Source organism: Phasianus colchicus, chromosome 15 (assembly GCF_987193195.1).
Source record: "Phasianus colchicus chromosome 15, bPhaCol1.hap1.1, whole genome shotgun sequence".
NCBI lineage: Eukaryota > Metazoa > Chordata > Aves > Galliformes > Phasianidae > Phasianus > Phasianus colchicus.
In genome coordinates this window covers 1,023,529-1,041,059 of record NC_143450.1, presented here as the reverse complement: position 1 = coordinate 1,041,059, position 17,531 = coordinate 1,023,529, and the positions used below count along the sequence as shown (strand labels likewise).

Below are 17,531 nucleotides of genomic sequence, written 5' to 3'. Positions count from 1 at the left end.
GACATCAGGGAGATGGGCTGTGTGAAATCACTCGGTGCTCACCCTTTCAAACAGACACTGTGCCCTCTCCTCTGCCCTCCTTTGTCTTTGAGCTGTCTCTCCCACAAGGTGTAAACTCCACCTGAACATGGACCAGTTTGGTTTAAGACTTGCAGGAGTTTCCTTGCAGATCTGTGCCACAAGATGAGATGTGAACCTCAGCACGTGGTTCAGATCTCCTTATTTCATGTAAAATGGAGCTAATCTCCACAATCCTGAACTAAATGGAAAGAGATACAAAAAGAGCCAGAAGGGAGCACCACCACTGCCACTCTCCTGCCAGTTTTCTGGGTCAACATTGCCCTCCACACATCTCTGCACAAGCTTTCAGCAGTCAGCCAGTATCACCCACCAAAACTCATTCCCGAGTGTCCAGATGGGCACAGAGACACGTTTCAACTGAGCCACTTCCAGCTGGTGCTGTGCGCAGCCCTTGGCAGCCCTGGCCCTGCTGGCTCTGCACGCACAGGGCCCTTTCCAGCTCCAGCACCCTGCAAGAGCTCTAGAGCCAGCAGTGAGTGGCATGGGTGCCCTTGTGCTGGAGGAGCCAGCGATGAGCCCCCTGTGTCCAGCCAGCAGCCTGCAGTAGCACTGTGGGTCCTGGTGCACCTGGAAGGGCTGTTGGAGCCTGGGTAGGAAGAGAGACCTCACTGCCCTGTGTTCTCTGGCTAACTCTTCTGAAGCCTCAGCCTTTCTGACCCCCACTTTCTTGGTATTCTTTTATCCACTGCTCAGTTGCAGTTATCCAGCTTCACTTTCTTCTTGAGTTTCAGATAATGAATTGCTCAGGATTCAGCAGCTTCGGTTATTCGCTTTGTCTCCTTGCCTTACTTTGCACCTGTATGCTTAGGAAATTTATGTAAGAAGCTGTCAGCAACCCTTGTCTCTGTCCCCCAAAGCCCTGTGGGAGCTCACCTCCTGCTCTCGGAGGCTGCAGGAGATGTCTCTCAAGCCTCTTGTCTTTCTCTTGCCACTCTTCTGCCACTTCAGAGCTGTGAACTCTCACAGCTGCTCTCACCCAAGGTGCCTCCCACTTTCTGTTTGCAAGGATCCCACATCAAATGCATACAGCCCAAAGCGAGCAGATGTTTTTCCAGCCCATCAGCTCAGTAGGAAACTGAGATTCAGATTTTTTTTCCATCACTTGTGCCACTGTTACTGAAGATTCTCTGGGATATAAGTTGGCTTCACTGAATGCCTGCTCAGCCCTTTGCTCTACACTATTTCTAGACCGAGTCATGCTCTTTTCCTACAGATGCTGTCTTAGGATGCAGATTTGAAAGTAACAATCTCAGTGATCATAGATACTGCACATTTGTCTGATTACGGGTCTTTCTGATCTTTTTCCAGGTCACCTGGACACGTTTTCAACTGAAGTTGGAAGTTACTTCCCTATAGTTTACTAAAAAGCCAGTGTTCTTTATAACTTAGCTTAAATGGCTGGAAAGAAACAGAAGAGATGAGCCATTTTTTTCCGGGCTGAGACCAACACATGGTGGCCATCACCGACCAGTTATTCCTAACTCTGTGATCAGAGACAGAGTCTTTAGCAGGGTCTGTTGTGATAGGACAGGGGAAAATGGTTTCAAACTAAAAGAGGGGAGACTTAGATTAGATATAAGGAAGCAGTTTTTTATACTGAGGGCAGTGAGGCACTGGCACGGGGTGCACAGAGAGGTGGCGGTGCTCCGTCCCTGCAGGCAGCCGAGCTCAGACTGGATGGGCTGTGAGCACTGATGGAGCTGTGGGTGTCCCCGTGCACTGCAGGGGCTCGGACTGCATGGCCTTTAAAGAGAACATGCCTTTGTGGTCTCTGTGCATTGGTCAGTTCTCCCCAGGGTGTCCCATCCCACAGCCGCAGCTCCTCCTTGCTCAAGGGGAGGAGCCGCTGCTGGGAAGCAAGAGAAAAAGGCTGGGAAAAGGGAAAAGTGCCAGCAGCACTGTGCTCATGAGAGTCCAGTTGTGATGAGCACCGGTGATGCTGCAGAATTCCCTGTGCTACACATGCTTTTTACCTCCTGGACTGTCACCCCCTGCGTCACACAGCCTTCCAACCACAGTGGCTTTGTCCCCTGCCCCTGTGCTGCTCTGTGGCCTTCACAAGGGGCTGCATGTGTGCCAAGGGCAGGCTGCTCATTTTGATGATTCACCAGAAAATGCATCCTCCCTGCTCCCTCCCTGTAGCCATCCCAGCTCCGCAGAGCTGTGAGTCACGCAGAGCAGCACGATTTTATTCCTGTCACTGCCACACAAGTTCAGAGTGATGCACACGGGAGTTGGTGGGCTGAGTAAAAAGGTGCCATTTTTACTTGGTTGATTTTCAAACAGAGGATGGACTTTTTCTCACAGTGTTTTTTACAACATCTCAGCAAATAAAACTCTGTGCTGAGAGGGTCAGGGTGCGTGGTGCATTGATGAGGAGGATGGACGCTGGGTATAAAACAGTCGCTGCATTTCTACATCTCCTTCTATCTCCTATGGAAACATGAACCTCAGTGCCAACATGTCTTTCTACAGAGGTCTCCACATGACACACAAGTCAGCAGGGAGCAGGAGGACTGTCAGTAGCAAGAAGAGACACCATGAAGGGACTGTTGGATGGAACTGACCCTTAATAAGACACAACCAGAGCTCCCAAGGGAACTGGAAGAAGTAAGCATTCACCATCTGGCTATCAGAATCAACTTTTTCCCCAGCAGGCCATGTCATGGCCAGAACAGGATCACACCTTGCTCTTTCCCAGCAACTTTTGGGAAGCTTTGCTCTCCTGTCCTGTCCATGTGGATCCACCACAGACATTTGCCTACTCAGACTTAGAAAACAAACAGTATGTTGCCTAAGTAAATCATCTATTTCCTCAGTCAGGAGGCTAATTTGTCCTAGGTAGAAGAAACTTTAAGGGTTGATTATCACAGAATTGTAGAATGGCTTGAGTTGGAAGGGAACTTCAAGATCATTGAGTTCCAACTCCCTGCCATGGTCTGGTTGTCCCCCCCAGCTCAGGCTGTCCAGGGCTCATCCATGGCTATGGGCACCTCCAGGGATAGGGCACGCACAGCTCTCTGGGCAGCAGTGCCAGAGCCTCACCACTCTCTGAGTAAAGAATTTCCTCTCAATATCTAACCAATTTTCCCTATTTTAGCTTAAAATTGCTCCCTCATATTCTATCATGCCAGTTCATGTAAAAAGTCAGTCTCCTTCATCTCGATGAGTTCCCTGTAAGTACTGGAAGGCTGCAGTGAGGTCTCCTCAGAGTTCCCTCAACCTTTCCTCACAGGAGAGGTGCTCCAGCCCTCTGAGCATCTTCATGGCCTCCTTTGGACTCACTCCAGCAGCTCTCTGTCTTTCTCGTGCTGGGGGCTCCGGAGCTGGATGCAGCACTCCAGGTGAGGCCCCGTGAGAGCAGAGCAGAGAGGGACAGTCACCTCCTTCCCCCTGCTGCCACCCCTCTGTTGATGCAGCCCAGGGTACTGCTGGCCTTCCAGGCTGCAAGCACACTGCTGGACTGTGTCAGCTTTTCCTCCACAGAACTCCCAAATCCTTTCCACGGGGCTGCTCTCAAGGTTTTCTTCTCCCAGTCTGTACTCATACCTGGGACTGTCTCAACCCAAGAGCAGCACCTTGCACTTGTTAAATCTCATTAGATTCTCATGTGCCTACTTACCAAGCCTGTCCAGGTCTCTCTGGATGGTGTCCCTTCATTTTTCTATCAAGACATCTGCACCAGTCAGTTTGGTGTCATCAGCAAACTTTGCTGAGGGCGTGCATGATCCCACAATCCAGTCACTGATAAAGACACTGAAGAGCATTGGTCCCAAGATTGACCCCAGGAAGATACCACCCCTCAGCAACCACCACATGGACAGAGAGCTGTTGGCCACAACAGCTGTAAAGCTTGCTCAGATACCAAGGTGTGATTTAGGCAGGCGTCAGTGGATGTCAGAAGCTATAACTGATGGCTTTGAGGTATGGAAGGCAGACAGTTCTTCTGGCTCTCCGGGCTGCCCCATGTTGCTTTTGTCCCTCAGCTGGCCTGTCCAGGCAAATATTTCATGGTGGGAGCAAAAAGACATCTGCTGAGAAAACCAGTTGCTTAAAGCTTCTTGAGTGGTTGCCACCCTTAACATCCAGAAGAACTCCAATGTCTTTTTCAGGTCAGGTGTGATCTGAAAGAGGGACAAGTCTATCTTTTAGACCCACTGAGAGATTTTCACACACTTTCAAGTTGGCTTAGGACATGCCAAAATCAGGACAAATCAATTGCTTATACTTTGGTGTGTATCATTTCTACATTTTGGGTTCTGCATGAATGAGGAACCTCATCGAAGTTCTGCATTCCACGAGGGCTGAAATCCAAGAGTGGAATAGGAAGAGGATACACCCAACCTTTGTTACTGAACCAGAGGGAAAAACAATGTCTTCTGCACTCACATCCGTCACACACAAAGAAGTGTTGATGGGATGGGATGGGTTCCCCTGCAGACTTCTGGTACATTTTACTAAGATCTGGACTATGGCCACTGTGTGACCAGGTCACCTGTTGTGTCATGGGGTTCTTGAGAAATCTCAAGGTTGGTGAATCCTCCACATCTGTGGTGACTTGTCCCAAGGCAGCAACATCTCTATGGAGGTTTTTTTTTTCCCAATCAAGCACAACTTGGATATTCTCCTTTGCTTTACTTGCTACTGTCTTACTAGTCTGTCACCTCCCCAAGCCTATATTATGAAGTGACAGAAAGAGAGATGGTGACAAAGGCATCAGTCTGCATGTGTCCCCATCAGTGTGTGTACAGGAGAAAGATCACAGCAGGGTCTTACATGAACAATGGGAAGTTATCAGCAAAAACCAATACTGACAGCCTCACCCACCAGGCAGTCAAACACCATGCTATGACTGTAGGACTGAGATGTGCTCAAACATGGAACAAGAGAGGATCGAAAAGGCAGTGTTGAGTAGACTGCTTTTGGCAGGATGTGGCAGCCAGGCAGGGCCATTGAGTCCTGTCCAGTTTGCCCACAGCTGGCAAGAAGCTGTCAAAACCAAGGGCAGTTGTTAAGCAAGATCTTCACATGAACCATGGCTGGAAGAATTTTAAGGCTGCTGCTACTGGGGACAGAAGGTTCTGCAAATGGCACCACCCTGAACGCTTTAAGAGACAACTAACTCGTCTTTGAAGCTGAGATGCAAACTCCACTCCCTGGGACTGGCAATGACAAAAGTCCTTTATTCAGAACACAGAGAAGAGCGAGGTACGAAGTTGCACTTACTGTCTGGGGCTGGGCATGCATGCACAGATTGAAGCAGCTACAGACGTGTCCATTTGCTTATAGCATCACACATCAAAATTCCCCCTCCTGCTGGGCCTTCTTGCCCATGGCAAAAGCTTGCAAGAAACTTCTTTGTGCTGGATAATCGAAGCCATGTGCTTGTAGTCATTATATGGAGATGGAGAGACTGAGAAAATGCACATGGTTGGTATTCACAAGGTTTACAGCATCATGGAATGCCTTGGGTTGGAGGGCACCTTAAAAAAGCCCAGCTTCATCCCCAAGAAGCTCAGGCTGCCCAGAGCCCATCCACAGCCTTGGACACCTCCAAGGATGGGGCACCACGGCTCTCTGAGCAGCAGTGCCACGGCTTCATCACCCTCTGAGTAAAGTATTTCCTCCCAACATCTAATCTAAATCTGCCTTCTTTTTATTTAAAACCTTTTCCCCTCCTCCAATCACTATTAGGCCATGCAAAAAGCCATCTCCCCCTGCTCATCAGCTCCCTTCCCTGCCTGAGGTTGGCTCTCCAGCAATGTTCACAAGGAGCTCGTCCAGATCAGCTTTTCTGAGTTGAAAAATGGTTTGAATGTTTCCCTCTGCACTTGCTGCACTTACAAAGGCTTCCCAGAAAGTCCAGGAAAGACCCAGATTTCATTGTCTGTTTTTACATTAGCCTTCTTCAAAACTGTTCTAAACTTCATAGTTGACAAAAGCCAGTCTATTTAAATATGGTTTCTAAGAAAAATGCCTACTAGTAATTCTGCAGAAGATAGGAAATGTCAAACTGAGTTCACGGCAGCCTGTTGGAACAGGTTGCCCAAGGAGGCTGTGGATGCCCCATCCCTGCAGGCATTCAAGGCCAGGCTGGATGTGGCTCTGGGCAGCCTGGGCTGCTGGTTGGTGACCCTGCACATAGCAGGGGGTTGGAACCAGATGAGCACTGTGGTCCTTTTCAACCCAGGCCATTCTACGATTGTATGATTCCATGATCTTTCAATTGAAATAAATTCCTATAAAACATTTTTACCGGATTCCTTTCTTGTAGCTTCAGGTGCAAACTACTTGTCCCACAGATGTCCCTCAGATGAACAGAGGTGAGGGCACAGAGCAGGATTTGCTGGCAAATGACATCAAGGGCAGTTCAGGAATTCTCTACACCCATGCTAAAATCCCACCTGTGGCTGAGGTAGGCTTCCTGCTCAGACATTAAGCACTGCAGCTTGTGCTAAAGTTGCATAGTATGGTTCTGCTGTGATGGAGAGGAGATGCCATTGACCGCAGTGGTGCTCAGCAGAGCGATGCTGTGCTCCAGAACAGCCACGGTGACAGCAGCTGCTGTCAGCCACACTGAGATCCCGGCCAGCTCTGATAAGTGATGGCGAGTCAGATACAGGAGGAGACATTCCTTTCTGTGCTGGGCAGCCAGACAAGCTTTATTTCACCTCAAGGCAAGAAGTTATTTCCCCAGTGCACAGGCCAGCGTGATTAACCCACAAGGTCTCATCAGTGGTGGATGAGAGAACAAGAGGCGGTGGCTCCAGGTGGGATATTCAGATCAGATGGGAGAAAAGATTTCTTCCCCGGGTGGTGGTGCACCCTGGGACAGCTCAGACACAGGGGATCCATCCCTGGGGATTTTCAAGTCCTGGCCAAATAAAACGGCATCTGACTGCTGATGCTTCTGCTTCCAGGCAGAAGGGCCTCCCAAGGGTCTGGCTGTCGTGCAGGCTGTGTCTCAGGTCTCAGCCTGGCTGCCACTGCTTCACCGAGCTCCGGTGTAGCTTCCCTCCTCTCCCACCTCAGCCCCAGCCCAGGCTCCGGGCTGGTTGGCTTCTGCTCTGCCTCCCAACGAGGACAAATGAGGTGAAATCCAGAGAAGAGCAACAGGAATGATTATGGGGGTGGAGGTAATGGCTGAGGAGGAAAGATTTTTAAATTTAAAGATGGATAGCCAGGCTACAAGCCTACATACGGAGACGTTATCATCAGTCATTAAGCAACATAATGCTTCAGAGCTGGGGCAGGCTCATGATTCAAGACAGCCTGTTCTGCAGGTGCTGGAACCCTCAGGAGCAGCACAAGGCTGGGCAAAAGGAGGCACTTCGTGTATGTGAGCACGACCACGTTTTTCCCTCAATACAATCGCTCTTAAGGTGAAATCCCGCTTGGCACCAGAGGGCTACCGGGGAGAGGGAACCTCAGGCTCAGCATCCCCATCCACGAGCTGGAATTGGCTTGGCATAGCAACCGTCAGGCCAGGGAGAGTGTCAGAGCACCGTTGCTCAGGACGCTGGAGTTAGGCCGGACAAAGCAGCAGTCAGCAGACAATGGAGAGCAATCCGTCACCGACGGCGCTGCCCGCACGGCTTTCCCAGCACAGACCCGCAGGAGAGACAGGCAGATTTGCCTAGGGCGATCCTCAGCTCCCTCCTCGTGGTAAGAGGTGGTGCGCCAAGCCCTCCTCACACCTTCACCCAGGGAAGGGCCGGCCTTGCTTAGCAATGTGTTTGCACAAAGTTTGCAAACCGCAAATGTCATGCGGCGAGACAGGGAGGCAGCGGGCGAGAGGAGAAAGGAGAGCAATTAATATGCAGCTGGTGCACGGGCTTGAGTGAAAGGAGCCGACGATGACCACCCGGAGCTGACGCTTAGAAACGTACAATAAAAGCTGAACGGATGGCTGAATGCGAGACCCAGCAAATCAAAACAGATGCAATAAGCTGAGGCCAGTGGAACCAGCAGCCAACAATGACAGCAGAGCCCACGGGCTGGGGGGCACGTGGTTGGCACAGAGAAGGGAGGGGGGCAGAAAGAAGCGCAGATGAGCGCTACCAAGGGAATCAAAAGCTCGCTGTTCTGAGAGCCAGAACAAATGGCAAGTGTGCTCCCGCCGCACATGGCATCAGCAGCAGGAGCTGCGTGGTCGCCCGCGTCCCTCCAGGAGCCTCTCAGAAGGGGCAGCTCTCAGGCATCCCGCCCCAGCCGCCTGCCTCCCACCATGCAGGGTGCCCTCAGCCCACGCTGCTGCAGGGAGCTCACGTGCTGTCCTCTGGGCAGGGTCCTGCCTCCCACACTGCTCCAGCCTGCTGCCCAGAGTCCAAGCCCTTCCATCACCCACACCTCACCCAGCATGGCTGTGATGTTGGTCACCCGCAGCTGATCGGAGGCAGCAGCACCACTGTGTCAACCACCAGCCCGTGGCTCCCACATCAGCTCTGCTGTCCAGCGGTGACCCACGTGAGAGGAGAGCTGATCTTGTAGCTGAGGGCACGGCCACCCACCCAGCCTGGGGGACAGTGGTGGTGACGCACGTGGATCTGTGCAGGACACAGCTACACACTGGAAATAGTGAGCACTTGTGAGCACTCACATCCAACACGTGGGATACCTGGTAAGGGGCGTCAGAGCAGATTTGCAGGGGTGTAAAGCAGCGCTGGGCTCCTGCAGAGCTGTGCTGCCTACAGAAGTGAGCACGCAGCCCCCAGCTGCATGCATAGGGGTGCAGCGTCCTTGAGCTGTTGGCTTCCTTGCTGCACACAAAGGACAGCAAAGCAAAGGTGGGCATTACTGCATCTCCACATCTCCAGGAGCAGTGAACACTCCTTGAGCATCACAGGCCTTTTAAAGACAGGGGAAAAAAAAAAAAAAACACCTGAAAACTCCCTTTTGACTCCTGGTATCTCATCCATTTGTTTGTGAACTCCCTTGTGAAAGACTTTAAAGAAATTTTTGCAAAGGCTGGGGTGTTTTTTTGAGATACCTCTTGGTGCTCCCAATACACAGCCCAATTTAGAGGAGTGTTGCTTCATCTCCCCAGCTCCTCACAGTTAACCTGCGGAGCAAGGCAGGCTCTGCAGTGCTGTAACAACCCATTAGACAGACAGTCAGTCACACCAGCTATCACTATAATGGTACGTACACCAGCAGGTCCCAACACCTGCCGAGGGGTCAGAGGATATGAAAGGGGTAAAAATAAAACACCCCACCCGATCTCTCCTCCAGCTGCCTCCCCTTTCTGGTGGAGGCTCAGAATCCCTTCCAGCCTCACTTTGGCTTCCCAGAGCCCTTTTCCGACAAGGCCAAGGAGAAGCCTTGAGGTGCTGGGTGGAGGGGAAGGCAGGAGTCTCTGTCTGCATCCCTGCCATAAACCTCCTTAAAGCCTGATGGCAGATGACTGATGACAGATGCTCTTGTGGAGATCCCACACAGAAATCCTATCCTGGGCCCTTGTTTTCTCACAGCAGTGTTCTGCTCCTCCTTGCACCTTCATTTTATCTGTGTCCTGCCCTTAGCACGATTGAGGTGCAGGGAGCAGCTCCAGAGCTAGCTCCTGCTTCCAGGGAAGATGCACTGTGTGGCCAATCCCTCAAAATCCAGTTGTAAACAGTTGTAACCCTTCCAGCTCAAAACCCTCTGAAGAGATGTGACCCAGAGGTGTAAGCTCTTCCCAGCAAGTCTCAAACCAACTCAGATACAAATGTATCAAAGCAAGATTCTCACATACTCTCAAACCTCCCAAATATTCAGTCCTGCATTAAAATCAACCAGACCAGCAGGCTCTTAATGTCCCAAGCAGAAGGCTTTTCCAGTAGGAAGACCTCAGCCTTCTTCGTGCTCCTGGACGCCATGCAGGACCAGGACCAAAGTCTCTGCACTCTGCCACCCAAAGTGGTTTCTTCTGGCCTTAAGACTCATTTACCAAAGCATGCCAAGCCCATCCTGTGCCAGGAAAACCTCTGGTAAAGATTTAGCAACAAGATGTCCAGATCTGCTGTAACCACCACCATGGTGGATCTGCTGGAAAGGGCAGGTACGTATATAACAAGGAATGTGGTACAGACAGAAATACATGCAGACTTCAGTAAGTGATAAATCGGTCAAGAACCCCTTAGTGTTTAGAGACAACCACACTCTGTTCTAGTCAATCAATCTGTTGCTGAAAATATTATTAATGCCTGGCACATAGATTTATGATGAAGGCTAAGTGGATGCAAAATAAATGTTTGTTTGTGGGAATTTTTGATGACTGTGCTAAAATTGCATTCCTTTGTAAAAAGAAAGCTAAATACAATCATCACAGCTGTTTACTAGGTAATAGAAACTTCCTTACCTCTTTGTTGTCCACCTTAATGTGCAGAGCAGTGGGTTCCTCTACTGCTGCTTCTTTTGCCTGGAATGCATAGCAGGTGGACAGGGTTGATGGCACACCAGCCCTGCAGTGGGCTGTATGCCGCCATCTCATCGCTCCCACCACAATTAGAGATGTGGGCTTTGTGTTCAGACCCTACTGACACAAAGGCACTGTGCAGGACATCACCTCAGCAAGATCACCTGTGGGTCAAGGATGGACACGTGAGGAGAAGGTCGGTCCTATTCCAGAGCCTTTGTTAGGCTCAGGGGTTACAGAGCTCAGAGATTTAAGGCAGCGCATTTCACTGAGCACCTACAGAAGGTCAGTATGAAGGAGATGATAGCGACATGGGCATTTCTGACATTGCCCATAGGTCTGTGGGCTCACGATGTGGTGCTTTTCTTTTCAGCGGTGCAGTTCCCAACCTGTCCTCACCTCACCCTCACTGGGCCCCCTCCAGCTCCCATCGCCCTCAGGACGATGCCTGAGCAGCAGTTAAGCCCTGCTGTGGTCATTCCACCTCAGCAGTCAGCCCAGAGCTCTCCACAGCATAGAAAAGTCAAGCTAGGACTTGGGGTCCCTAGGGCTCCACGGCACCCCACGTCATGTCCAACAGTGGCATGGATGAAGCACAAAGTGAGCGAATGGCTCCACGTGAGGAGGAGCTCAGGACAGCTGCAAAAGGGGCCACTGGAACCTTTCTGCAGCACGTGGGTCTGCCGTGGGGCCACTGCTCCAGCGCCATGCACAGGCTGTGCTGCCCTGCCCCTCCAGCCCCAGTCCCAGCTCTGTACCCACCCAGCCACCTCTCTTCCCCACTGCAGTTGTTTTTGTTTTCTTTCCACAGCTTGTTTTCTCGGCCATCCATGTCTTTGCGCATCATATATCACGCCTATGTGTCCAGAGGAAAGAAAGATCCCCTCCAAACCAGCAGCCCTGTAACGGATGGACCTTCCCGATTTGCAGCTAGCTGACAGCTTGTGAGAACAACAGCTTGAATTACTGAAAGAACTTTTCCCACTGAGTTAATCTGCAATGGATGTAGGTGACCTTCTAAAGGCATCTATTAATCAAAAAACCCGTGCCCATTCACTGCGCTAGGCTGAGCCCTTTGGGGGAAGGGGGGGTACTAATTTCCCTCTGAGATAAATCATAATTTGACAATAATCATCTGCCCTAATCACTCCGATTCTTCCCTTTAATTATTTGTACACACAGCTCTTCCTGCCTGGGAAACACAAAGGATGACATTAAACGTGGCCAGGGAGGGGCGGGCAGTGGGGCTGCAGGGCTGTCACCCAGCACTGCCTGCCGTGGGGCCGGCGTGGTGACAGCCAACAGTGACACCCCACAGTGACACCCCCAGGGTGACCCCCCCGCAGGGACACTCCCGGCCCTAAACCTGTGCCTGTGGACAGATACAGGCTGTGTGCCCCCGACACGCAGCGAGGGCAGCGATGGCAGCTGGGCTCCGAGCACAGCAGCATCACTGCAGAGATGTGCCCTGGTGCAGCCTGGGAGGCAGGTCTTACAGGATGTACACATCAGCCCCCCCAAAACAAGCAAAATCGGGGACAGCCCACACAAGCTTCCCTGGAGCAGCTGGGCTGACGTACAGTAATTCTCACAGCCCAGGTCAGTAGGATATCTTGCAAGCTATACCACGGACCTACAGCACCATATGCTGGCCTAGTTTAGCATCTACACAGCAGCGCAGCCAGCCTGGCTGCATCACTGCTCCCAAAGCAGAGCAGAGCAGAGCCGGCTGCCTGGCCCATGCCTGGGGACGTGCAGGGCTGCTGGTGCAGCTGGGAGAGGCGGCTCTGCCACCGTGTGCATGGGGACGGGCCAGCAGCATGCCAGGATGGGCTGTGGGTGGGAGTGGGGCACGCAGGGGGACAGGCTGGGCCCAGCCATGTGAAGCTGCTCTGTGGTTTCAGCAGTGCCCACGGCAGAAGGTGACCCTGAGCAGCTCTGAACGTGGCAGCACTAACACTGAGCTGTTTCTGCAAGCCAAGACCCTGAGACTCCTTCCCAAGGGAGATGGGCATGTGAAGAGCCAAAGACACAGGAAAAAGGGAAAACTTAATATAGCTGATGGGAGCTAATTGCATCACTGAGAAAAACGGGCATAATGCCGACACCTGGCACAGACCAAGGAGACACCTGGACCTCAGGCATGCTTCACTCTGGGCAGTGCAGGCAGGACTGGGCACAGTCTTTGAAAGAGGCACTTCGCACTGCAGTGGCATTTTCTGAGCCAGGAAAATGGCTTAGTGGTACTGTGTGATTCCTCTGGAGCAAGACTGGTGGCAGCCCTGGGTGGCTGGGGTAGCACATATACTCCTGCCTTGGTTCTGAGTGGGTTCCACCATGGGCACAAGAGATGAGTGGTTCCTACTGGAAGCTCAGAGTGCCCATGCATGGTAACACCACCCAAACCAGAACCTGCTGGGAGAAATCCACCCTTGTGCTAATCCAAGCAGCAGCTTAGATCCATCCTGCCCCCAGAATCTCCAGGAGCACAGCTGGAGTTGTGTTGGCCTATCCAGACTTTGGATGTCTGCACTGCCACCTCACCACATGCTTCAGCTGTTCTTGCTCTGCAAAGAAACGTGTCCCCCTGTTCTGGATGAGCCTCTCCTAGGTGCAGGATGTGCCAGGAGACAGAACAATTTAATGACCAGCAAGCAGAGAGCTGAACTTGCAGTCACACATCCCTGCCGTGTCCCTGTACCTGAGGATCAGACTGCTTACAAAGACATGGAACACAGTGGAGCATCTGGGGTGAAATGGAGAGAGCTCTTGCCCTGAAGTCTGTGGATGGAAGTCACCAAACAAAATGCAAGAGGTCAGCAAACACAACGCAGCCATCAGCACAGGCAGGGAGAACACATGGAGACAGTGCAATCTGTGGAGTCAGGAGAGGGAATTCTTTAAGGGCACTGATCACACACTATAAATACCTCCAACGTAATGACATAAATGAAGGCAGTTATTCCCCACCTCCGACGGTGGCAGGGGGAGAGGCAGTGACCTAGATCTGAGGAAGTTTGGGCAGCAGGAGCAGCTCGGCGTGGGATGTGCAGTCTGCCTGCATGTCCTTGACCACGGCCACGTCAGTGCTGGAAGGGCTGCAAAGTTCCCCTGGCGTGGAGGCGGCTGGTGAAGCTTCCTGGATGTGATAGCTCTGCCCACATGCTGAGCCCACTGCTTCCTGGGGCTGCAGGGAAACAATGAAGGGTGGCTGCCTGCCCCGCACAGGCAGGAATGAATGGAGATCGGCTTGGGGTTCGTGACAGCCACCCTGATGGGCGAGTGAAGAGGAGGGAGCTACAGGAAGCCATGGCTTTGGCTTGAAGGGAGGAACGAGGGACTGGAAATGCAACCTCCAGCAAGATCACAGAATCACAGACTGGTTGAGGCTGGAAAGGACCTCTGAGTCCATCTGCTCCAACCTCTGCTCAAGTGGGGACAGGTGTCCAGGGCCACGTCCAGGTGGCTTTTGACCATCTCCATGGATGAAGACCCATTGGCTTCTCTGATCTCTGTGCCAATGCTCTGTCACCTGCACAACACAGAAGCATTTCCTGATGGTCAGAGGGAACCTCCTGTCCTGGCACTGCACATGCTGAGAAGAGCCTGGCTCTGTTCTCTTTATACCCTGTCTGTAGGTAACTTTACGCAGGGATCCCCATCCCTGTGGTATGAGGTATAAAGGTATTTTCCTTGAGCCTTAAAGATGGAGGTTTCTTCTGAGCTATGCATAAATAAAAACTTCCTGCGTGCTGCTGGGATTTTTTTAATCTGTCTGTTGACGTGCATGTCTCTGCTAAAGAGTAACTGACCACACTGAGATTGTGCACCTGAGGATGCCTAAGAAAGAACTGTACCTCCGCTGCCCATCTTGGGATGGGTCAGTTCTGCTGCTCTGTCTGGAGATGAGGTCACACACTCTATGCAGTGTGACCTCACCCCTCACCAGCTTCCAGACCTGATCTGCTTCCACTCACCTTGCAGGCGTCAGATATTCTTGCATGTTGACAGACCCTTGGCAAACTGTTACACCCTGACTTGCACAGACCTACTTTTTTTCACCCAAGGTGGACAAACAGGAAATAAATGCCCCCATGGATCCTGGGGGTCTGTGTAGGTCAGGCTCACCTGGCTGTGAGCAGCACCAATTCCCTAGGAACATCCTGGCTGCTTTCAGCAAATAGGCTTGGCTTTAAACCACAGTCTGATAAGAGAAGATCCCAGGTGGAAAGCAAATATTGCCACCTGGACTCCTCAAATTCAGACCAGCTGGGGTGTTTGAGTATGGAGGGGACGCACTGCATTTGCTAGGAGATCTATTTTGTTCTCTGCAACCTTTTCCATCTCACTGCAGGTGGATTTGTCCTTACCTGCACCTCCCTTGGCAGGCTCTCTGAGTGCCTTATCACACCCAGCAGCCTTGGGAGACGTTTATGGGTCCCCCAGAACTGATTATGGGGTCAGAGTGCCACTGGGACAGCCATCAGCAGCTATCTGCCATCCTAGTCCTGGCAGAGGCAGTGCAGGAAGGGAAGCAATCTGGGAGACCAGTGGGTCAGCTTGGGTGGTTTTTGCAACCTCCCCAGCAAACTCATGGGAAACAGTGATCAGCTGTCCCATCCAGTGTGCAGAGCCATGCTCCCTCTTAGTGTGGGCAGGAGTGGCCAGTCTGACTGTTGGGCAAGAATAAGAAAAGTGAAATCTACATGCTAAGAATGTTCTGGCACTGGCAGCCCCAGGCCAGTTCCCCCACAGAGGTCCGTATCTCTCATAGCTTCTTAAATTCACAGCTTCTGGACACTGTGGTGGCACAGGGCTGTACCAGAGTGGCAGGAAAACAACGGTCCCCGAGACCCTGGTCAGTTCTGTCCTGTACAGGCAGAGATGCAGTATCTGAGATAGAATCATAGAATAGAATCACGGAACTATTAGGTTGGAAAAGACCTTTAAGATCAGATGTGGTATCTGTCTCAGGCACAGGAGCTGTATGCAGAGAACAAAGGCGTGTGTCTGGTTCAGTGCGGGGCTTGCAGCCTTACAATCCAGAGCAGGAGGAAAGGCAAAGGACACTGCCTCCTAAATTCCAAATGACTGGAGGCTGGGCTGCCTCCAGACCCTGAAAACAAAGCTATAAATCTGCCCAGCCCTGCTGCGAAACATGGGATGCCCTGAAACCGCTCCCTGGTGTCACAGTGACCTTCATCTCTGCTTTCTCTTCTGTCTCCCGCTTTCATCCTTGCCAGCACATTCACTCTCCTGGTGGCCACGGACCCTCAGCCTGCTCAAGCACCACTCCAACCTGTGTCACTGTGTTTCCCAGTGGGCTCAGCAGGGAGCGCAGCCCCAGCGAGGACCGGCTTAGGGCAGGATGCTCTGCACCCATCTGTGGTGCTGCACACCCCACTCCCTCATACTGTGCCATGAGAGGCACCGGCACAGCTGAACTCTGCAGGGAATGCAAACTGATGGGTTTTTCCCTAGGGCCTGTGGCCGGTCATGCAGCCAGCTGAGTTCTGTCACATGGTGGGAATGTGCCTGTAGCACTTCCTGACCCGTGGCCGTGGTGGGCACGAAGCTCTGCCCCGGGCTGACCGCGGGTCACAGGATGTGGCGCGACGGCTGCTGACCGGTTTGCTGGGCTTGACTCCTTCTCAGGATCTGGGACAAAAAGAGGAATGTTCCTGCTGGCATGGGGGTGGGGGGGAGGGGGAGCCGCATCAACGCCTCTTGCTGCAGCAGCCTGACACTGAGACATCCCCGGGGAGGCACGAGTTGGCCTGGCTCCTTGGCGGGTTGAGAAGCAAAGCCACTTCTGGAGCCACAGGCTGCCCCTCCCGCAGCAGCAGCCAGCCCAAAGGCTTCCCAAACCACATCCAAGCAAGGCCATCACTCGCCTGTCCTCATCTGACCATGTCCCGTACATCATTCGCAGCGAGGGAGCAAAACACAGAGGGCATACAGCCATTGTCTCATTCTCCCCTGTTTTAACTGCAGAAAGCACAGGCAAAGTCAGCATGTAAGCCACAAAAAGAAATGGCCTGTGCCACATTCGTCTCCTTTCTGTCTCTGTGCTCAGGCTGCAGCTAATGCCAGAGCCTCTGGAATGGATCAATTCACCTTCAAAGAATTTGCAATGCAAAGGGAGCAGCTCTCCTCTCGGTTTACTCCTCCCCACAGACGGCGTGCTCCCTCTCCCTGCCCATGGAGGAAGGCAGCTGGGTGCAGCCCAGCTCGGTGCCTTTACTCCCTGCCTTGGCCCCCGGTGCCATCACCCTCATGGCCAGTGAGGAGTGGCCACCAGGAAGGGCTGGTTGACCCCAGCACATCGGCAGTGCTGCTCTGCTTCAGCTCAGCTCTCTGCATTTCCAAAGGTTTCTCTCCCAAGAGTGCTTGGCTAATTAGTAAACGGAGCCTAAACCTTTTGGTCTCCATCGATCTTATCTTTAAACCCTGCAGACAACAATTCCTCAATCGATACCTCATTTAATTGCTGCCACCAGGCTGACAGCTGGGTTCTGGCTGCGCACGCCTGGCTGTCACATGGCAGGCTGCCAGTGCCACCTTCTAATCCCAAACTGATTTATCCCCATGCAGCTCCTCTCCCCCCGCAGACCCCGTTCGCACTCTTACTCCCTGTTCTGGGGCACCCTGGTGTAAAATGCCCTGGCTGTGTGCACATCACACCTGTGTGCTCACTCCCTCTGGAGCACAGCTGTGATCGAACTATCACGTCAACAAAAGCCCAGTGTGAAGGTGCAGCCTGTGTGTGTGCTGCTGACAGCTGATGCAGCCCAGAGCCACGTTCTGGCTGTCACGTGTGTGCTCCAGAGCTGCTTCTGCCCCACGTCCCCCAGCACCAGACTGGGAACCCATGCATCCATGGCACAGCTATACCCTGCAGGTATACCCAGCACGTGAGTTGGAGGACTTCAAGCACGTCAGGCTTCTGGTTGGGGCACCTGCCACAGCTGCTGTCTTTGCTCTGGCTCAGTTTTTACTTGTTTTGCTGCTTTCTGCTGTAGCTTAATGACAATCATTGGCACAACAGGGCAGA

At 52.3% G+C, this 17,531-nt stretch overlaps 1 long non-coding RNA gene across 3 annotated transcripts; it reads right to left on the bottom strand.

The window, feature by feature from the left end:
- Nucleotides 1-2,293: 2,293 nt before the first annotated feature.
- Nucleotides 2,294-14,638, bottom strand: LOC116237742 (uncharacterized). Of its 3 annotated transcripts, XR_016471314.1 has the most exons (6): nt 14,455-14,638; nt 13,448-14,009; nt 13,179-13,352; nt 10,421-10,641; nt 3,704-4,205; nt 2,294-2,597 (listed from the first exon to the last, which is right to left on the bottom strand). It is a non-coding gene; the product is annotated as an uncharacterized LOC116237742 (long non-coding RNA). The 3 variants fall into 3 exon arrangements; XR_016471313.1 differs by lacking the exons at nt 2,294-2,597; nt 3,704-4,205 and adding an exon at nt 6,730-7,224 and having other exon boundaries at nt 13,448-13,664; nt 14,335-14,638; XR_016471315.1 differs by lacking the exons at nt 2,294-2,597; nt 3,704-4,205; nt 14,455-14,638 and adding exons at nt 6,730-7,224; nt 14,308-14,345 and having other exon boundaries at nt 13,448-13,664.
- Between the last annotated feature and the right edge of the window lie 2,893 nt (nt 14,639-17,531).